Here is a 14,897-nt window from a genome sequence, read left to right as displayed (position 1 = left end):
TGGCAAAAAACCTCACATGAACTGATGTAGGGCTATTTACAGTCTTTATCTCAGTATGAATATTCATGTTTCAGTGTGGAAATAGCAATTAATCTAGTTACAGAACCCCACTGGAAGCATTATGCGATATACAGTTATAAAACACGTTACCATTCAAAAATATGAAACACATCTGGTCCTGAGAGTTCCAGATAATGGGTTGTGAACCTGTATTTTCCATGCCAGGTGACAGCCTTCAGGTCATTTTCATGGCAACAGCAGCTCTCCATTAGAAACTCCCATTAAATCTGACTACAATTGCATAGACACACTCTGTAACTTTTGACCTTTAAAATTCCAGAGATAGTTAACCCACTCTTTCTGGGTCCTAAATGATCCATTCCACAATCAGAATGGCTTCAGACTGTGTGGCACGGTAGACAGAATGATGGCCCCCAATGATGTCCCATCCTAATTCCTAGAACCCGCAAATGTGTTCCTTAAATGGCAAAAGAGACTTTAAATATCTAATTAAGTAAAGGACCCTGAGATGAAAGATTATCCTGCATCATCAAGTGGGTCCAATGTAATAACAAGGGTCCTTACGAGAGGAAGTCAAGAGTCAGAATGAGCTCTGATGGCAGAAGCAGAGGTCAGGGAGTGTGTGAGAGTGAGTAAGAGCAATTTAAAGATGTTACACTGCTGGCTTTAAAGATGCAGGAAGAACCCACAAGCCAAAGAATACAGGCAGCCTCTGAAAACTGGAAAAGCCAAGAAAACATATCCTCTCCGAGAGCCTTCAGAAGGAACTCAGACTGGTAGACACCTTCATTTTAACCCAGTAATTTCAATTTCAGACTTCTAACCTCCAGAACTTTAAGAGGACAAATTGTGTTGTTTTAAGCCACTAAGTTTGTAATAATTTGTTATGGCAGCAAAAGAAAAATAATACAGTGGGAAGGCAGTTAGGAAAGGCAGTTAGAAATGCCAACATTAACCACCAATGTGTAGCCAGACTAAGCCAGTAAGAGACTTTTCCCTTGAGGCATAAAAAAATATTTCCCTCTAGAACTTGGATGTCCTTTTCCTCATTTGAAGGGATAGAAAACTAATATATCACAAAAGAGGAGCTTTTGGGTGGCTCAGTCAGTTAAGTGTCTTGTCTGATTTGATTTCTGCTTAGGTCATGATCTCAGGGTTGTGAGATCAAGCCCTACATCAGGCTCCATGCTGTCCCTGGAGCCTGCTTAAGATCTCTTTCTCTCTCCCTGTCCTCTTCCCCCTCAGTTCTCTCTCTGGGGGAAAAAAAAAGAAAAGAAAAGAAAAAAAGAAAAATAATAAAAAATATATATCATATATTTTCCTTCATATTTACATATTTTCTTTGTTACCAGAAAAAAAAAACACAAATTAAAAAATTTTAAAATCAAGATTTGTATGAAAACAAATACTTTAAATTTTTATTGTTCAATAATAAATCAAGGAGAATTATATTAGAATACACAGAAGCTATAAACATATTATAAGAAATACAAAATATACTGCAAAACCATCTTCTAATAACTAAATGGCACAGAGTTGTCTCATATAATACTTTCCTGAGTACAAAAATAAAAACATGATTTGTTCCTTTTGCTTCAAACTCTTCCCTAATTCTGAGGATATTAGTATTTAAATAGTATAATTTACCTAATAGTTTTAGCCAGGAGGTTATAGGTGTCTAAATTACATGAACATTTACATGGGTCTCACTGTGCCGGAATCATGGCTTTGTTTCAACTCCTGGTTTCTAAAAATATCTGCTAAAGGAAAAGCTGACTTCTCAGAATTATAATGGTTTGTAAGAAACCATTTTCCCAGAATTCAAAAGCAGTTTTATTTTTTTTCAATCGCACATAGAATTTAAACAACTGTCTTTAAAAACTATACAAGGGGAGAATGATTTTGTCAGTATAATTCACTTTAATCCTCCACCTTTCCTGTCTTTCACAGCTCAGTTTATAATTGGTGATTAGAGGGGAATTGTCTTCTTTATTAAAAAATAAAATAGAACCCCCATGCCCAGTGAGCCAAAGCAATGAGATGCACGGGTCACACATTTACAAGTCCTTTGGTACTCCTTCTGTGGCTTTCTTTCGGCACTGACAAAGCCCAGTTGATACTTCAAAGAGATGTTTTATGAGACGTTATATCAGTTTCTAGGGCTGCCATAACAAAGTACCACAGACTGGGTGGCTTAAACAAAAGAAATTTCTCCGTTCTGGAGGTTACAAGGGCAAGATCAAGGTGTCAGCAAATTGGGTTTCTTCTGAGGTCTTTCTCCTTGGCTTGTGGATGGCTACTGTCACTCTGTCCTCACACGGTCTTTTCTCTGTGTACACACATCCCTGGGTTCATAGTGTCCCTCTGTGTGTCCAAACTTCCTCTTCTTAGAAGGACACTAGTTGGATTAATTAGGTCCCTCTCTAATGGCCTCATTTTAACTCAATCACTTTTGTAAAGAACCCACCTCCAAGTCACACTCCGAGGTGCTGGGAATTAGGGCTTCAACATAGTAATCTGGAGAGGGGGAACACACTTCAGTACCTCATATATGCTGAGGTAGAAAGGGAGGAAACAATCAAAACAGTTCAGAGAAATTAAAGTTATAGTTATCGTTGAATTCTGCTTTAACTACCTTCCTCTTAAACCCTGGCCCATTCCATACTCCTGACCCAAAGAAAAGAGAACACGCAGATCTTTGGCTCAATTGGCTAGTTCTGAGCCACTAGGTCCATACAACATTTCCCTCTTCCTAGATCCCCGGCAGCCTCGTGTGGAGGATACTTCCGGGACCCAGGCCCCTCTCAATCACTGTGATGCCTCCTTGGTTTCAGAAAGAATCTAGCTCTGATGCCTTCCTATTTCTTCCTAAGCTTCTAGTCTGAGGGACAAGCCTCTCTCCTAAGTGAACAGCAGGGAGACTTATGAGGGCCTTATCCTCAGAGAACGGTTCAGCCCAGTCCTTGGAGGGATGGGTGAGATCAAAATTACGGGTTGAACAATACTGCAAAAAATCCCTTAATCATATAATAAAAACTATGCATATCAAAGAAACTACACAAGTACAGATATGAGCAAGGTAGGGGGTTGATTATTGTAAAAGAATTCAATGTGTAGCCAATACACCAATATATTTGTTTCTTTTTTTCAAATGATATTTCACATAAGTAAATAATGTAAAAACTAAAAATTTGAAAGTATCATGTGGTTTAGTTACAGTATTTCTTTACAACATCAAAATAACCAAAATGCTAATATTGAACAATGTCCCCTTTTATTTTCTTTTCTCTTTAGCCTGTTCAAAAGGAAAATAAATATATTCAATCACAAAGATTTTCCTAAAGCATTGGGTGTAAAACTATAATTATAATAAGCAAATTTCCATAGGCATTAATCTTTACTTCTAAAACTCCAAATATACCCAACACAAAGATTAATACAGATTTCTAGAGCCAGGGGGACATCTAGATGTGACCTCACAAATACGTCTAAATCTTATGACTTTTTCATAACAATAGATGATTCTTACTCTCAGCTTATGCCATATTATTATTGAATCCCCAGAGCAGGAAAGCAAGTTAATTGTTCCAGCTCAGTCTCTGACACAGTGTGAAAATCTCTGCTGTGGAATCTCTGACACATTTAATTTTGCTGCCACCTGTAGGTCCCCAATACTGGAGAGCTTGCTCATCCATAAGCAGCCTATAGCTTCACTTAGATGGGAAACAGAAATAAGGGGGGGAAAAAAAACTGTTCAACACTTACTATGTGCTATACTGGATTTCAAGCAGGTGTCACTTTCGCAACACAAAATATAGCTTAGATGGCATCACGGCAGATGAATTAGAGAAATAAGGACTTTCAGATCCAATCAAGAGACTAATATCATAGCCTAAGTGATGATGAAGGCTTGAGCTAAGCACATGAAGAGCAGGGATGAAAAATGTGGAGTGGAAGTTGCAGACAATTCAAATGGAATTAGCAGCAGTTGGTAAGGTTTCCATTCAGCACAGAATACCTCTGAGCCATTTTCTTTCCAAAATTATTTGAGTAGCAGAGGAGCTGCTCTGGCCTTATTACACTAACTCCAACAGAAACAAGTTAACAATAATGGCAGTGAATACAACAGTTAGTGTTCATTGAGTGTCTACTATGTGCCAAGCACTGTTCTAAGTACTTTACATGTATTCTCTAATCGAATCCTCACAACAACCCCAAGAAATAGGTCTATTATTCTGCCCATTTTATGCCAAGGCAACTGACACACCAGAGTTAAATAACTTTCAAGATTACGCTTGAAATTAAATGGGAATTGAGGATTCAAAGCCAGGTCGTCTAAATATAGAGTCTAAGCCATAGTTCAGCTTGAGTGCAGAGCAAAGGGGGCTATTTCACACAGAAACAGGGATTAAAAAATAATAATCCTACTGAAGAGTGGGTCATTCCTATCTCATCCCCTCCCCATCCCATATTCTTCTTCCTTTCTAGCTCATTGCCCATCAAGACACAGAAGACAGTTATCTTATACATCTAAATGACTGTGTTTATCTTTAAGGACTTTTCTTTAGGAATGAATGTCTCAAAAGAAATACCATTGTTTATTTTCTTTAGAATGCAGCAGGCATAAGTGACCATATGGTGTGAAGGTTTTTAATAACATTTCAAAGGTAGGTGCTACCACTGTAATGAAAATTTTAAAAAATATTGTCAGACGTTAAAATTTAAGTGGATAGATTACCAATGTCCCTATTATTAACAATTTGCTCATTATGATTTAAGTTAATTTTTGTTTGGGTCTTAAAGTTATGCTAAAGAGACTGTACTTTTTCTAAGTAGTATATCCATTGTTCAGAGACTACTTCATAAACGTAAAAACTTCTTAAAATGTAAATAGTCTTGTAAATGATTGATTAACTCTGGCTATATAGTAAACAAAGAACTGAGCAGTTATATCAAGGGTGTCACTTAAAATTACAGAGAATGGCAGAGATGGGACATACACCGAGACTTGGGAATTACCACCCTAGGCTGAGAAAGGAACTTTACAATGTCATTTTCAACATGCTTTGCCAACATCTCTGCTTAGGAACTGATCACCTCTCATTAGAGTAAACTGCCTACAGGTGACAGAGCTTTAGGCCAACCTAACTTCCCCAGCAAGCTAGTCACTTTTGAGCTGATTGTTCAACAAAGACTTACTAGATACTTATAAAAATATTAGGAATGAACAGGGATGAAAACTGTGCTCCTCCTTTACTTACTTAGTTTCTACTGAGGATGAAAGAGATTTATAATGTGATAATGGAAAGTGCTATGCTAAGTCCATGTAGAAACTACTGGAACAGTACAGCAAGGATTGTACAAAGTCCTCTCAGCGCACTGGGATATTTGAAACTTTTTCGTCTCCTTGTTTATTGCTTCCATTTGAAAGGGCTTGGTCTTAGCGCAGGCTGTGCTGAGGACTTGGGTGGGTAGGACTTGGGACTTCCGATTTGCTTTTTAAGTTGGAGCAGAGATGATAGCACGGGTTTCCCAATTTATCCCTGAGTAAAGAAAAGTCAAGATTTCCCCCCAAAGTAAGTGAACTTTCACTTCACTCCTACCATTTAAGCTCCCTTCCACCTATCTATCTACCTCTCTATTACTGATAAAGGAAAATCCTGAATGAAAGCTGGCTATAAATATAAAGTCTGTGATTTCATAGAATACGGAGACAAACTTCAGGAATGAAAAGCACTATAGGTCATAGATGTTGTTTTTGTGTCTTGGCAAAAGGTCTGGACCACCAACAAGATTCAGAAATGAATAGGTTTATATTTAGCAGATTCAGGCAATAGACAGTCTATGATTAAAATTGCCTTGTCTTGTGCTATAACATAAAAAGTGAAAAATTTGAAGTCAGATGAGCTTGATAATCCCAGATCTACTTAGTATTTATATGACCTTGGGCTATTTTCTTTAAAAAAAATCTATCCAAGCCCCACATTTTATTCTTTATTATAAAATAATATTATCAAGCAGGTATATTGTTTCAAGATTAAAATAAAATATATACATAAAGTTGCTGACACTACAGTGGCAAGTCAAAATTATCTCTTTTTCCCAACCACCCACTTTCCCTTGCTCGAATTGTGAAAGTTTACTTTCCTTTGCCTTCTGTGACTTCTCATCCTGCAAAGAGAACTCTTTATCCCTAGTAAAGTACAATTCCCAGCATACAACAAGGAACATGCAATCCCATGAAAATACACCAGCACCCAGACATACATGGTGCAATGAGGATTTATGAAACTTGAGTCATGGTCCTCTGCTCTCAGAGCCCCAGATTCTGGTTACTAGGCCCTCCTCTAGTCAGCATCAGCAACTAAAAACCAGGCCTCTGATCACTACTTTAGAACTTAAGATCCAGCAGCACACGTCAGGCTGAAGGTAACCCCGGAGAGTTTTTCATTCTCCCCGTTCATTTCCACTACACTTTGCTGTTGGAAAACCCATAGCCAGCTAAATACACCTTGCTTCAGAGTCCTGATATCCTTACTCATCACATAAGCAATCCCTTCTAGCAGTATCCACATCCAAAAAATTCTCTGGGTTCTCTTCCCACTTTTCTTCCTTGTTCTCACTTTTCTTCCACTCAAAACTTTCCTTCATATGCTTTGGAATGTTTATTCTATGGTTAGCATTACACTTCAGTGAATGTTGCTTTCACCTTCTGGGCTGATATCCACAATATCCTCACCTTCGATGTAGAACTAATGCTCTGGCTTCTATACTGAGGGTTCGCAGTGAAGCCACGGCTGCTATTCATTCTTTCTTTAAGGACAGTGGCTTTGTGCATATTCATACTCCAGTAATCACATCCAATGACTGTGAGGGGGCTGGAGAACTGTTCCAAGTTGAAAAGTCAAGGTTCTTATTTATACATCTGGGTGATTCCATCAAATGACAAGACCTGTGTATAACTGCTCTGTTCTGGTGCAGTACCTTTGGACTCTTGATAATGATGCCTGCTCTTCTTATTATTGAACAAACTATTCACTGGGAGAAGTTGTCCCGATGTTTGGAAGTCATTATTCAAAATGATAATCAAATGCTGCCTGTATTCATCCATAGTTTGAAGAAATCTTGTTAGCCTTCTACAAAAAGCAGAATAAAAATGCTTTGTTGAACAATTAAAAAATGATATTGAGGATATTCACACTTCAGTGAACGTTGCTTTCACCTTCTGGGCTGATACGCAACCAACAAGGCTTTCCCTCCCGGCAGCTCTCCTAAATGAAAGCTGCTCCTCCCATATCCATGTCCCAGTGTTTGGGAGATGATTGCAGAGGCTCCTTTATCTCAATCTGGGCTTCTAAGCAGGCCCACCCCAGGTGGGTGGCCTTGAGAGAGTCATTTAAACTGGTAAGCCTCAGTTTCACCATTTGCAAAGCAGAAATGATAATAGTAATGCTATTACAATTAAATAAAATAATGTACGTGAAACACTTTGAACAATGGGTGATAGTAAGCTTTCAGTAAACCAAATTTATTACTTACATCAGCTGCATCATCTGTTACCATAATTACCATCTAATCTTTAATCGCTTTTAAAAGGTACAATTTTAGCATAGGTGCAATGTATTTGTAGATCTCTGAATTCCCCAGGGAGAACACTTAACAAGTAGTAAAAATGGAAACCATTTAATTTCCTTATAAAATCCATAGGAATCTTCAGGAAGTTCCACAGTATTTTCTCAAAACATTGTAAACTTTATTCTTGAAAAGAGGAAAGGAGGAAAATATTATAAGAGAATACACGTGGGGGTGGAAAAGCTAGAACTTGCTATCTGGGAGTGGGGGAGGGGCGGTCATGAATACAATGAAATGTATCTTTACCTTGTACAGTCAAGAAGCAAGTATGTTAGCAAATTGATGGCAAATATGCCCTGCACTTTTCATTTACATTCTGAGATACAGTCTGCACATGAAAAATCAACCATGGAGCAGTAATGCCAGCAGCACTTAGAGTTCAGTGAGTGCTTTGAGAACAAGTGGGCAAACAGAAACAGCAGCCTGAGAGCAATGGGTTTTGTTTCCATTGCTGTAGTCATCCCAAGCCATCACATCCACCAAAAGCTTTTCACACATCCACCTCGAGACCATGCATACAGCCTCTACTGTGTTTGCATGTGGGTGTTTTCTCCAAACCCAACTTTTTATAAGTAATTTTATCTAATAGGACTATTTCCTTGATCATAATAGCATTCATCATACTCAAGTAGAAGGAAATCTAAAAATAAGTTAGCAAAAAGCCTGCCAGAATATCTTTTGTGGAATAAAACTTCATTAAAACAAAACAGCTAAAATATCACTGGACTTAAACTGGATCTGGAAAACCCCAACTCAATGAAATGAGTTCACTGAGACTATGAGGTAAACTAAGTGGAAATATAAGACATAAATTGTTGTCATCTGCTTGGCTATTCCATAATAGTCAACAGAAAAATGCCAGAGGGAATTATATTATTTAAAAACATCAATAGCAAGAATTGTGCAATTTCATATTCAGTGTTGTTTTTATAGATTATGCACTTTCATTTGGTTTATTTCAGGGTTTTTTTTTTTTTTAATTTTCAACTAATCGAGGTTATAAGCATCTTGGAGGTAAGGATTTAGCTATCGCTAACACGAGGTGCAGCACAGACAGAAGGCCCACACACATTTAAAAAAAAAGTATCCCCATCCTTTGTTTCATACAACCAATAGACAAGAAAAAAGCTGGCGGCGTTGGGGGGGTGTAGCATACAATACATGGTACTATTCATAGAAATTCTTATGGCTACTATGCATTATAATATATACTGAAAAGTCTCACAACCCTACAAAGCCCCCACTGTTAGCCCAAGCAAACGGGAATGGTTGGTCATCTATAATGAAGAGGAAACTGGTCCCATCATCACACTGAGTTGAATTAAAGTCTTTATACAATATGGAATAGGTTTCAAGAATATACCAACATCTGCCTTTCCAATAAATGCATCACATACTGAGGTATTCATTTCCAAAACAGCATTAACCGCCACATTTGATAAAATGGATCTACTACCAAAGCTTTTCTAGCCAGTCATGGAGATTGAGGGGTTTATGTTGAATATCCCCCTAATAGCTGACAGGAGTGAGGCCAGAACAAATGTTTGATCAACCAAATACACAAGCAATATTTATTCTCATATCGTTACAAAATTACATAGAACATAAGGTCCCCACCTACAGAAATTTTTTTTTTCTAGTCTTGATGTTGTAACCTGACCATCCCATTACTTCAAGTACCACTCACCAACTTTAAGAGCTTTTGGTAGCTTGATATAAATCATTAAAATATAAGAAAGTGCCCAATTTTGAAGCACTTCAGCCACTACATTCAAAATTGAGTATCTGTCATTTCTCTGATCATTCCTTCCCAAAGGGAACTGGAAAAAATTAGTCAGGTTCAAAGTCCCAAGCATCGTAAGACTTAGGTTACCAACCTCTAAGTATAATATTTCATCATCTGCCAATATTCTGCCCTTTTACTATCCCAATAAAATGATTTTTGCTAGTTACTAAAGATGAATTTTAGGAGCTCCAGTGACTTGAATGAGAAATTATGACCGAGGAACATCCTAATTAGTACAATCTTTAGAGTTATCACATTAGTAATTGACTAATATAAATGACTAAGAATCCAAGCTCTAAAACCTGATTGCCTGGGTTGGAATCTTGCTTTTATTACTTACTCTCTGTGTGACATTGAAAAGTTAATTAAACTCTCTGTACCTTATTTTTCTTATCTATAAGATAGGGATAATAATAATACCTACCTAGTACTATGAAGGATAATGGAGTCAATATGTGTAAAACTCAGAATATGTTAATACACAGTAGGCTCTCAGGAAGTGTTTTATTGTTATTACCATTATTATTTCTATGGAATAATATTGTGCCTAATTGAATTATATTTTCTTAGTAGTAAAAAGAGTAGTTTGATTACAGATATTACTTAAAATGAAAAAATACTTTAGAAAAATACAAGTGTTAGATATAATAAGGATTAAATACATAAATGATAATCACCTCATAGTATATACTGGAAATTAGAAAAAAATTTTTCACTGCATTGATATAAAAAAGTCAGCACAGTTAACTAGCTTAAAGTTAAAAGATTTCAAAATTCCACCAGAAGTAGACATTTAATTTACAGAAAGAAGTGACAAATCAATTTAAAATTCATCTTTTCTCATCCTCAGACAGAAATTAATTCATGTTTTTAATAAAAGTTTCCAATTCAGAATCAGTCCTGCAAAAATAGGCAAACAAAACACATCAGCATATCAAACAGCGTTTTTAAGTTCAGATATGTGCCAAGGATCCACATACTGGATAGGCTTTATATATTATACTGAACAGCTTTGATTACCATCTTTTCCTACACAATATAATTGCTTCCTATAGTGCTATAAAAAAACGTGAAAATATCTTCTGGGTAAAAATTACTTGAAAGATTGTTCAGCAAATGTTCTTGAGAAAACAAATTTCTCAGGTGCTTCTACCGAAAACACATGGGCTGACTGGTCTTTTTCTCCAAAAAGCAAACACATGAGCTAACTACATGTGGGATTTATAGGGTAAATAAGTATATTTGTATTTTGATGAAATTTTTTAGAAATAGCAAGAGGTTTAACTAAAGGGGAGTTAAACTAAAACCCTTTCCCCTGGTGTTTTTGCCAGGTGAACTGGGATCAAGAACAGAATAAAGCCACAAGCTGAACAGGTGATAATGAAAAATTACTAGAAAAATTCATATTAATAAGTATTAATACTCAGGGATAATGTTAGAGATTTTGAGAGGAAATCACCCACACATACACACACACACACGCACATACACACACTCTCACTGTCTCTCTCTCTCTCTGTTTGGTAATTGTGATAATATGCTGCAAAAAAAGACTATCCAGCACTCAATGGCTTATAGCCACAGGGATATATTCCCAAAAGCACAGAGATAAGGGTGAACTGTGGTTCTGCTGATCTGGGTTGGGCTCAGCTGGCTGGAAAGCCCTGTTCAGGCTATGGATTGGACTCAGATCTACACAATGTATGTTCAATCTAAGGTACAGACTGGGATCTTCTGGAGGTTCAGTAAAGAACAAAACCGGGCAGGAACTTTTAAAGCCTCTGCCTCTGCCTGTCTGCTAATCTTTCATAGACCAAAATAACTCATATGACCAAACCCAACATAAGTGGGACAGTTAAACATACTCAGCCCATATTTGGCTGAGTCCCTGATCCCCTATGTGGAGCTTGCCAGCTCCCCTTATTCTAGGGCATGGTCCATGAATTTCATACCTTTGAAAAATTCTTGGATATTTTTGGAATCACAGTATTAACATCTGCCCTAGGTCATACATCTTTTGCCCCTGTCCTTTTGATATTGACAATAGCCTGGTTCATAACCAATCCTCCTCTATAAATTGACAATCTTATGATTCCATTTGAGGTCAACTTCTGGAAAGGCTAGACTCAGAGCTGTATTATGACAATGCTTTCTCCTCCTCGCTGTTTATCTTCTCTCAATAGGTCTGCTGCTGAGTTCCCAGAATTCACTGTGACTGAGGCCTTCTGGTCTAGAAACAATTACAAATTTTATACAAGGCACACCTAAAAATCTACCACTTTCTTAGGTACCTTGTTAGTCAACTTTGAATTTGACTTCTCTTACACGCACCTAGCTTAATAAAGAATTACTCTTATGGTAAATTTAACATGTAAAATTGCATGTTACACTTATCTTTGCAATATTTGGATTAAGGTGAGTCGGGAAGCAGCTGAGAGAGTTTAGGTTTTAAGCCACTGGCCCAAGATCACAATGTTAATCAAAAAGATAAAGTGAAGCCACGTTCTTTCAGTCTCATTCCACTGAGCCTCTGACTCTCCCTACAACACCGGTTAGTCTGCTATAGTTAAAACCCAAGAAATTGCCTGTTTTTCCCTCAAATATTATTTTCTTACCATATCCACGAACTATAAGAGATTAAAGCACTATTTATCAACTTTTTAATCATCTAATAAAATGTGCAGTCTTTGACATGAATCTGATCAGACTCATTAATGTGCACTGGAATGAACAAAGCTAAGCATTTAATCTTAGACTCTTCCTTTTTTATTCCTTTCCCGAACAAGAATTTTCACCTTCACTGACTTGTTTCCACAAATCTAACAAATGCCTTCATGTCTGCAAAGATTTTCTAATTTTTTTAAAAAATTAATCATTAGACTTAAAAGTCCAGGCTTTGATATATTTAATTTGTTAATTTGTTCATGCAACAACTACTGGCTGAGCACTTTTATTTTAATAAACCAGTGCTAGACACTATGGTTATATTATGAAATACAGAGCTATGGATTTTAAGTTGATGAGCAGAATCTCATCTATTATAGAATATAACCCCAGCATTGATGCAATTTTGAAAAGCTTAGAGTATTACTATGTTTGTAACATCTTAACCTCTGGAAATTCTATTTGTGTCCTACTGTTTTATTAACATTCAATATTTCATTTAGATATTCTGCTACTGCCCTGGTCAAATTTTATTTCAACTGTATTAGATAAAGAGCAATTCATTTCACTTCTTACCACTGTCTTCCTATCTAAGTATTATCTTTACCAAAAATCCTTAATAAAGCTAAATTAAAGATCTTTCAATAAAGTTATATGGAAAAAATATGCTCATAAATACATTAGTCATAATATCTTACTTTTGAATGTTTAAACCTACATTTTTACTTGTGGAAGAAACAAAATTCCCTGGCTACTGTCCACTTAATTTTTTTTTTTTTTTGAGAAATTAAATGATTTTAATGGCTGGGTAACAAATCTCCCCTCTTAAATTTTAAAAATGTATACATATACATGTAAAATTTATGTGTGTATAAAATAATAGTCTTTGAAAACTACTATTCCTTTGGAATTCACTAAAACTCAGTATGTAGCATATTAGGAACAAATATGAAAATCAAATAATGATTTCAACCTACAAATCTTTTGTAACAAAAACTCTTGATATGTCACTTTTTTTCCTTATTTCCTATCATTACATAAAACAAACACTATGGTTTCAGAGTTTTATATTCCGCCCTTAAAATAAATAGGTCTCATAACACTTAAATCTTTGCTAATACTAAATTCATATACACTTCATATTGCATAGACAATTGCAATATCAACTGTAGAAACACTTCTTTTCATTAGGCTCCTAAAGCAAACATTTAATGCTCCTGCATCCTGAATTATTATATAATGTGAAGTTAAATCATAAATTATTTATATTTGGCCAGTTTTGATCTAAAAAAAGGACAATTTTCATGTTTCAACCTAAGAGTTGTTCATTTGTCTGGACTTCTTCCTAGAATATGAGTTCCTCATGACCAGGGACTCTACTTTGTTCTTAAGTACATCATTTACATTAGTTACATGTGCATTGTAAGTGTCTTCCTATACATGTAGTATAAAGATTTGGCTCAAGCCTTCTTTTTACACCCTGAAGAAAAGGTCGGTGCTCTTTATAAGATAACTATCCAGAATGGGTCACTCTAGCCCTTTCAGGTTGCTCTTACAGGATTCTCACAAGGAATGATGAGAAAATATGTGAAATCCTGAATGCAATGCCTAACACATAGGAAGTCTGCAAAGAATTTTCTTCTTTGAATGAACTTCACAATACTTAGTATGTATCAAGAACTGTTCCAAGCAAATTTTGTAATCTTACCACCAAACTCATACACAAACTTTGTGAGGTATCATTATCCATTTTATAGATGCAGAAACCAAGGGCTACCAAGTTTGACAATTTGCCCAAAGTCTAACTGTGAGTGGAAGAGCCAGATTTAATCATAGCTAAAACTTAACTTGGGCTAAAACCATTAACAAAGGCATACCTACTTAAGTATTCCTCATTTATTCTCTCCAAAGAAGATATACAGATAGAAAATAAGCATATAAGAAGATATTCCACAACATATGTCAATAGGGAAATGCAAATAAAAATGAGATACCACTGCAACCTATTAAGATGGTCAGAATCCAGAACACTGACATCACCAAAGTCATGGCGAGGATGTAGAACAACAGGAACTTACATTGCTGGTGGGATGCAAAATGGTATTGCCACTTTGGAAGACAGTTTGGTGGTTTCTTACAAAACTAAACATACTTTTATACGATCCAACAATCATGTTCCTTGGTATTTACCCAAAAGTTAAAAATGTACACACAAAAGACAACCTGCACAAGGATATTATAACAGCTTTAATCATGACTGTCAAAACTTGGAATCAACAAAGACGTCCTTCAGTAGATGAATGGATAATAAACCATGGTACATCCAGAAAATAGAATATTATTCAGAGCTAAAATAAATGTGCTACTGAGGCATGAAAAGACATGAAAGAAATGTAAATGCCTATTACCAAATGAAAGAAGCCAATCTGGAAAGTGACATCCTGTATGATCCCAACTATATGACATTCTGGAAAAAAATAAATCTATGGAGATGGTGAAAAGATTAGTAATTTTCAGGAATTGTGGTGGGGGGGTTGGATAATAGCTAGAGCACAGAGAATTTTTAGGGCAATTAAGCTTCTGTAAGATACTGTAATGGCAGATACATGTCATTATAAATTTGTCTAAACCCACAGAAAGTACAATACTAAGAGCAGACCCTAAAGTAAAGTATGGACTACGAGTGGTAATGCTGTATCAGCATGGGTTGTAATAAACGTACCACTCTGGTGGGAGCTATTAATAATGGCAGAGGGGCGCCTGGGTGGCTCAGTCGGTTAAGCCTCTGCCTTCA

The sequence above is a fragment of the Martes martes genome (genome assembly GCF_963455335.1).
Source record: "Martes martes genome assembly, chromosome: 7".
Lineage (NCBI taxonomy): Eukaryota > Metazoa > Chordata > Mammalia > Carnivora > Mustelidae > Martes > Martes martes.
This window is presented reverse-complemented; position numbering follows the sequence as displayed.